Source organism: Pinus tabuliformis, chromosome 4_2 (assembly GCF_031772625.1).
Source record: "Pinus tabuliformis cultivar Carrire ecotype Pingquan chromosome 4_2, CPIR1, whole genome shotgun sequence".
Lineage (NCBI taxonomy): Eukaryota > Viridiplantae > Streptophyta > Pinopsida > Pinales > Pinaceae > Pinus > Pinus tabuliformis.
In genome coordinates, this window is record NC_142304.1 from 736,249,181 (window position 1) to 736,258,193 (window position 9,013).

The following is a 9,013-nucleotide window of genomic DNA, read 5'->3' on the forward strand; positions in this document are numbered from 1 at the left end:
AAGTCTAATAACCCAATGGATGACTTAAAATGAATAATAATTTCATTAAAACACCCGATGAGGGAAATTTACAACATGGGTCTATAGATACTCCACTGTGTGATGGGTCCTTTTGATGTCCTTGTGCTTCAGAGATTTGTTTCACTCTCTCAAAAACAAATGGAAATAGCTTGAACTCAAATGGGAGCTCAAATGTGATAAGACGATAGTGGTGATGATGAGAATGATCAAGGTGAAGAATGAAAAGAAAACACTGTTATTTATAGAAAAGTATTGAGCTAAACTAGGAATTGGAAAATAATAAAATATTATTGATCAAATCAAAATCTAGCTGTTAGGAATACTTTATTATATTTTTGGGAGAGCGAAAAAATATTCAAAATTTTCAAATATCTTTATATAGAATTTTTTTTAAAGTAATTAACAAATAAAAATAGTTTATTAATCACTTTGTGAGAATTAAGTAATAAATAATTATTAAATAGTGGTTTAATAATTATCTCATAAGGAAAATATGGCATAAATAAGAAATAATAAATAAATAGTGATTTATTTAAATATTCCAAGGTGATTAAATCAAAATTAACTATGAAATAACTGTGAAATAATTATTTAATAATTATTTTTAAAGAAAATTAAATAAATAATTATTTATTCAATTATTCTCATGGGGTTTTTGGATTTTAATGAGAAATAATTTAGGAAAAATGGTTTACTAAACTATTTCCCATGGTGAAAGTGGTTTTACCATGGTAAAATTAATCCTACATGGTGTATTTTGATCCACCTAGTAAGAAATGGCTAGGTGATCATTTTTTGGGTGATAACAAATGGATCCAAATGTTATACTCTCATGATTTTTGGGGGAAGGGGATATTTTGGTGTATTGAATAGGGCAAGGGGACACAAGGGCATCATGGAGGGGTATAAGTGGGAGGTCCAAGCATGGGTTACCAATATCTATAATCCTAGCATTGGAGAATGAGAAGAGGGCTTAGGTAATTCCTAACCGCTTATCACCTTAAACCATGACCCTTAACCTTTAACCCATAAACCCTAAAAACCCTAACCCCTAATTCCTAACCCCTTAACTTTTTGACACTTAAATCCCATAACCCTTAAGCCCTTAACCCCTAAATTTCCTGACCCCTAATCCCTTAATTCTTAACCCTTAACCCCTAAAGACCTTAACCCATAACCCCATAACCCACGTGACCTTGACCCCCTGACCCTCAACCCCCTAACTTGTAAACCCCCTAAGCCCTAAACTTTTACCCTTTACCCTTTATCCCTAACTCCTAAACCCCTAAACTTCTTAACTCTTAGAATCCCTAAGCCTTTCTCCCAAACCATAGGTCCTCCAACACTAATCCTCTTGGTTAGATTAGGTCTTGGTCCACCAATCCCTCTAGATACATCCTCTAGGCAATACTAGGGTCTAAGGAAAAGATCCACAAGATCCCTAATTTTTATCCATATTTTCTAGATAGTCACATTTCCCCCAAATATCATCTGCATATTTTCTTTCAGTGGCTAGCAATATGATATTCTAGCATCCACAAATGCATTGAAGTTCATAGTAATCAAGTAAGGTTCATCTCCATACATGACCCAAACGTAGTTCATTTCTAATCAAAGAAAAAAATAGGATATAAGATTGTCCCTTTAGTTGTCATCATCCTTTAACACTGGACCCTTCTCTTACCAAATGTATCAGTAGAAATCCCATACAAGTCTACAATCTTTCTCAAAGGTTATGTCCACAACATGCTAAAAACAACATTCAAATTCCTTTAGTTTACTCCATGTCTATGTGAAACTAACATAAGTAGTCCTCAACTACAAGAATGGTGCAATATTCAAGCTATCCATATCTAGGTTCATCCCCTCATGACCCTCTTTTTACACCTTCAATACAAATCTAAACAAGGTCATCTTACAATTGGGTCTCCCTTTTACTTTTGGTGAGAATATTGCCCTAGCCTTTCGGAAGGACCTACTTCTAAACATAATTACACTAATACTCTACACATATGTGGGGCTAGAATATATATAAAGAATAGAAAACATAGGTCAAAATCAACATTATTTTCAAGCATAGGTCAAACATAAATACACGTTTAAACAATCTACTAGTGTAATTCTAACATTATTGATTGATTTTGGATCAACTCCATTTTATTTCCCCACCTCCATGGTAACTTTTGATTCCATTAATTCTTTAACAACTCATTTCAATTTTCCAAGTTCCTTGTGTTTTTCTCCTAATTTTTCTTTTATATCATGCAATTCTAGTTGATAGGGGAACCTAATGAGCCCCAGAAATGGGTAAATATATGGGCTCATCCTACCTATCATTTTTGTTTAATCCACAATTCTCAATATTTTCGTGCATTTTTTTGAATATATTTATGTCAATAGAGTGAATGGGGTTAATCACTTTGCCACATAGTCTAATGAGTGTTTATTGCATATTTTTGGACATTTTTGGACAAGGACTAGGCATTTATGAGCAGATTGGTAGCCAAACTTGAGGAAGCGGGGTTGAGGACTTATAGGAGGGGTGTATCCTTCACTAATGACCCCTTCCTCGAGTTCTCCATCAACAGCTCGGACTATAAAGGTCCACAATGACGATTCCAAGGCGCAGCCGAGCAAGTCTAGTAGAGCTGTTGTTATCTTCAGTGTTAGGCAGCCGAGTTCCTTAAGTTTAGGAGGACTGTTGGGAGTCCCCACTTGTGTAAATAAGAAGACTTAAAGCCTTAGTAGGTTAGCCATTTCATAGTAGATTTTCGCACTTTTGTGCAGCTTTGTAATCAACTCATTTTTGAGCTCTTTTTTAAGACAGTTTTGTGATGTAACTGCTACTTTTGGATAAATGAAGATGAATCAAGTTTTGAACCTGCACTGATCTTCTCTAGAGGGCTGAAGCTCTTGGTTTAGGGCCCAACCCAAGCTGCCCAACACCTCCTTTGAGTATTTATATTCTTTTTCTTGCATTCATGAGATAATTTATGTTGTTTAGGTTAAATCTTGCTTTGTTAATTAGGTTACTTTTGATGGTTAGAATAGTTGTTCTTTCTTCAAGTTGATTAGATAGTTTACTGCAGTAACAGAAAAAGATCCAAAAATTCTACCAGCAGGTCTTGATCTCCTTTCTTCCTCCTTGGGACCATGATTTGAGGTCAAGGCACTACTACTGCCACAAAAAACACAGTTTTTGCTCTTCCAATGCAATTGCTAGTGTGATCGTTTGAGTTGGAGAAGTTTATATCAATTTGGATTCACATGCTTAGATCCTTTCTTGTTCATTTACCATGGATTTCTCACATAATTTTCTATCCATAAAGTTCTGTTAAGCATTTCTTTGGTTTTAGGTCAGATTTTAGGTCAAAATAGACAAAACTCTGTTTTTCAGTTCTTGCTTGGGTCAGTTTTGAGAAGTAAGTGTGCAGCTCTCTTGTAGAACATTCCAACTTATCATTACTCCATGAAACAGCCTGTACCCGTTCATCTCTCAAGATTCCCCCACTCATTCGCCACATTTCACCAATCTACCCTAATTTCTGCGTTTTTCCACAAAGTTGCTTTCTTGACCTTTGAACAAATCCAACAATCTCCTTCATTCCTGATCTTCATTGACAGAGTCATAGACCCCTCAACACCTCCATCCAGTGTTAATTTCCATTTTCCCATCATTTTTCCACCTTCAAACCTCCAAAAACCACTTTCGGCCTCCTCCTGTAGATCCTCCTGTAGAACCTCCCGTAGATCCCCTGCAGCCTTTTGTAGAAGTTCATGTGAGTGATTTTTCGAAGTCTGATCGCAGTGGAAGTATCCATAAGGTTACTAGGGACTTCTTAGAACCTCTCCACTAACCTATCCAACAAACCCCTGCACAATAACAACTAGTGAAACAACAAGCATAATAATTCCACATAAAAATACTCAAAAATACAAAAAGATGATTTCTTCCCATTTCTCTTCAAAATTAGCTTGAATAAATGAAATTGACCTTTTCAGTAGTCAATGGCACCCATTTCAGCAGTTTCCATCTCTTTTTTTGCAAAATTAGGGTTTTCTAGGGTTCGTGTTTCATTTCAATTTTCCTTCTCTTTCTGCAAGTAGAATAGCCCCTGTAGAGTTAGCTTTCTTCCATCACAGTAAAAGCTTCTTCTCAAAACTCATAGAAGTTGGATTAAGCTCCTAGCAAACTTGTGCCAGCTGATCAAGTGATATCCTATAGTAAGAGCTAGTACTTGTGCATATAGCACCGTCACTTCCAAGTTTGTTACGAATTACCGGGTTGATAAAAGTAAAGAAGGAAGCCTGAGGAGTTGCAGCATTATTTTTGCAGTACTGGAGCTCACAACTCTTTTTGGCACTGTTGCCGAGGAAGCATCAAATTATTTTGTGATTGCTATTTTTCTTCTATTTTCTACTGCAACATTCTGCTAAGTAGTTTATTTCAGCACAAGTAGAGTAATTGTTTCATTTCAATTCTGCAATTTCCCTTCTGCAAAAGTAGATTAGACATTTCCTACTTTCATTTCAATTCTGTCATTTCCTTTCTACAAGCGTAAATTAGTCATTTCCTACATTCATTTCAATTCTGCAATTTCATTTCAACAAGGCTTATTTTAGTTAGTTGCAATTTGTTGCTCAACCAATTTCAGTTTTTGTAGGTACAAGTAGAAAAAGAAACACAAAAATCACCCAAAAATATATTTCCTTTCATGCCTCGTAGGAACAGAGACAATTCAGGAAAATTCCCACCCAACACCCCCCACCACATCACTAAGTCACCCATCTCTCTTCTTTGGTGGCAGTGATCCAGAAGAACCTATAGGTGAACCTCCAGAGATATACGAAGATCCTATAACAGACGAAGAGCAAGAAACCATTCCTCCTGAGACCATGGCTGAAAGCATAAACATTAGAGGAAATGGGGAAAGAATAGAAGGTGCCTTTCCTATCTGAGAGACCAAAGGGGACACAAAGATGGAAAACATAAATCCCTCAGCCTTATCTCACTTCCATGGATTGACTACCGAAGATCCTGATACCTTCTTGTTTAAGTTTTATGTTCTCTGTCGAACCTATGACTATGCAGAAGACAAGGAGAAGTTGAAACTCTTTCCATCTACCTTCAAGGATGCAGCATTACATTGGTTCATGCGGTTACCTGGAAATAATATCACAACTTGGGCTCAGATGCAACAAGCCTTCAACAACAAATACCAAGACTACTATAGGTCAAAGGATACTAAGGAAGAAATCTTCCGATGACCATGGGAAGTGATGAATCTTTAGAAGACTATGAAGAGAGGTTTCAACTCAGTTATAAAATGGCCAGGTGCACACTTGACCCCGAATCTCTGAAGTTGGTTCTACTCAGAGGAGTCCCTAAAGACCTTCTAGATACCCTCCATTTGCTGGTTTGGGCAGACATCTACCAACTACCTTATGGTGACATGAAGACTGTGTTTAGAAACCATTCTAGGGTAGCCAGAAAGAGAGGTAGGGGAAGTCAACCTTTAGCCAATACCCCCTTATCCAGTTCATCCCTTAAAAACAAACTTGAGAATCAGCTGGAAGATTTCAAGAGTGAGATGAGGCAGACTCTTGCGATGCAGATGGATACCTTGCGGATCCAAAGGAAGTAAGAGGAAGCCAAGAGGTATTTGGCCATCTTTTGTCGCAGGTGCACTAGAAAGCATCCTAGGAATGAATGTCCATTGCACTCCATAGAAGTGTGTTTTTTCTATGAAGAATACCATCCTACAAATAAGTGCCCTTTCTTACCTGGATTTAAAGCTATGTACCAAGGGGTTGAAGGAGCCACTGAATCACTCTATTTCATGAACCAAAGGAGGCCACATGGACCCAGACCTTACGAGCAGGGAATGCAAGGGACATCCCAGACTTATTACCACCCCAATCAAGCCACTTCCATGCCTTCTTGGGGTCCCCCCGCTCATTCTTCCTGGTCCACACCCCCTCCTTGGTCGTATCCATATCAATATCATACTCAACCAGTTGCTCATTCATTTCACTCTTATGTTCAGCCACAACCTCAGTGGAATGCACCTCATTAGGGGTGGATACCCCAGTACAACTCTCCTCCTACTCTTTTTCCTCCACCACTTTCTCAACCACAACCATTACCTCCTGCTCCTCCAAGACAACCCCCAATACCTGCTCAACCAAACCCGAACCCCAATAATAGACAGGCACAACAAGGATATATTGGAGAAACATCTTTCCCAACCTATGGTGTGGAGATTCAAGAGATTAACCTATGATCTGGGAAGGTTCTCCCAGATAGCCAACCTCCTCCTAAGGAGGATGAGGAAGAAAAACAGGAAAGTGAACCAAAAACCATTCCACCCTCTCCTGAGAGACTAACTGGAACCACACAACCGACCCCAGAAAAAACTAAACTTCTAGGAGAACTAAATAGTTATGTGTAAAAATACCACTTCTCTAAGCCATAAAATATGTACCAATCTACAACAAGTTGATCAAGGAAAAGTGCTCTAGGCACCCAAGCAGGCGTAAGAGAGATGCCCCAACTATCAATGTCATAGGACAATTGTCTGACCTGATGTTGGGGCAGGTGATCTGTCTGAAATATCTGGACCCTGGGAGTCCTGTAGTCAATGTCCACATCAATGGCACCATAATCCCCCATACCTTGATTGATCTAGGGGCTACCATTAACATGATGACCAGGGACACTTTGCTCAAACTCAACCTTTAGGGTTCCCTAAGAAAGACCTCAATAGTATTGCAATTGGTAGACCGCTCCACCGTGACCCCTTAGGGGATTGTGGAAGATGTGATGGTATCTATTGATTCCTGGGAGTACCCTGCTAATTTCCTAGTTCTCCAACCAAAGGCAAAGCTCACTGGGTATCCTCTCATCTTGGGAAGGCCTTGGTTAGCCGTTGAAGATGCCTAATCAGTTGTCAAGCTAGGAACATGACCATTGAGAATGGGCATATGTCCAAACAGCGAGTCCTATATCCTCCTACCCAACCTTTGCTAGAACATGACTTACCTCTCTGGTTGGAGGAGGAATATGAGGATGAAGTCTACTCCACACCATTGTGCACAGTAGAATCTACCATGGGGGGTCCACAAACCGAGGATGATCTTATTGAGAACTTGATTCAGAATCCACCCCCCAGTGTGTTGCCATTAGAAGAGTTGGTGGAAGAAACCCAAGCCAATGCTTTAATTGATCTCTATGTGGCTGATCTGACCCCTCTCTGAGTTAATAATGTGGAATTCGGCCCAGAAAGAACCTTGAAGATCAACTCATCCCTATCCACCTCTCAGGAGAAAGAACTATGTAGCTTATTGAAAAACCACTTGGATGCTTTTGCTTGGAGCTATAAGGAGATGAAGGGAGTCCATCCTTCAGTCTGTACTCAACACATTTACATTAAAGAAGATTGTAAACCAGTTAGACAGCCTCAAAGGAGGATGAATTCGGCCCTTAAGGACATTGTCAAAGAAGAACTACAAAATTTGTTGGATGCAAGATTCGTCTACCCCATCTCTGATAGCAAATGGGTTTCTCCTTTGGTGCTAGTACCAAAGAAAAACGGGAAGTGGAGAATCTGTGTAGATTATCTGGAACTAAATAAGGCCACCAAGAAGGACCATTTCCCTTTGCCTTTCATAGATGAAGTGTTAGATGGCCTCGCAGGGAAGAAGTTCTTTTCCTTCCTAGATGGGTTTAGCAGGTACAACCAGATCCAAATCAGCCCAGAAGACCAAGATAAGACCACTTTCACTTATCCTTGGGGTACTTTTACCTACCGGGTCCTTCCCTTTAGGTTGTTCAATGTTCTTGCCACTTTCCAGAGGGTAGTATTGAGCATATTTGTTGCACTAGTTCATGATTCAGTGGAAATCTATATGGATGACGTTATTCCTTATGGTGCTAACTTCCAGGAAGCTTTAACTAACCTGGGAGAATTTTTAGCCAAGTGTATTGAAATGAACCTGTCCCTCAGTCCTGAAAAATGCGAATTCTTGATGACTGAAGGGACCATGCTAGGTCATACAATTTCTCAACAAGGATTACATGTGGATCCCAACAAGATTGTTATCATCCAAAGGGTCCCACCTCCTCAACAGGTAAGAGATGTTCGGAGTTTTCTAGGCTTAGCAGGTTATTATAGAAGATTCATTAAGGATTTTAGTAAGCTAGCCTCTCCATTGTTTGGTCTCTTGGGAAAAGATGCTGAGTTCATATGGACTGACGACTGTCAAGAGGCTCTGGATGCCTTGAAAGGTAAGCTGGTAACTGGCCCAATCTTGAGAGGTCCAAACTGGGCCCTACCTTTGCACATTCACATGGATGCCTCGAAAAAAGCTATAGGAGCAGCCTTAGGGCAAGTTGAAAAGAAGCTATCGTATGCCATATATTTTGTCAGGAAAAACCTGTCCAAGGAAGACACTACATCACTAGCTATCAAACATCCGTACACACTGATCATGCTGTAATTAGGTATTTGATGAATAAACCTGATGTAAATGATCATATCATTGGATGGTTAATTTTATTGCAACAATTTGATTTGACCATTATTGATAAGCCAGGTAAGGAAAATGTTCTTGCTGATTTTCTGTCTAGACTAGATCTGCCCTCAGGTGAAGAAGGAATGGTGGATGATCAAATGCCATATGAGCACCTATTTTCTATTTCAGTACTGTCCCCATGGTTTGTTGATATAGCAAATTAGTTGGTTTCAGCACAGTTTCTGCCACACCTATCCTCAAAAGAGAAGAGAAAGATCATGAGGAAAAGTGCCCCACTCACTTGGATTGGGGGCAATCTTTTTAAACTTGGCCCAAATCATATTTTGAGGCAATGTGTCAGGGAGGAGGAAGTTTTTGACATCCTCTTGACCTATCATGATGGGCCCTGTGGGGGCCACTTTGCAGCAAAGAGAACTGCCTTCAAAATTCTGCAGATAGGTTACTATTGGCCCACTCT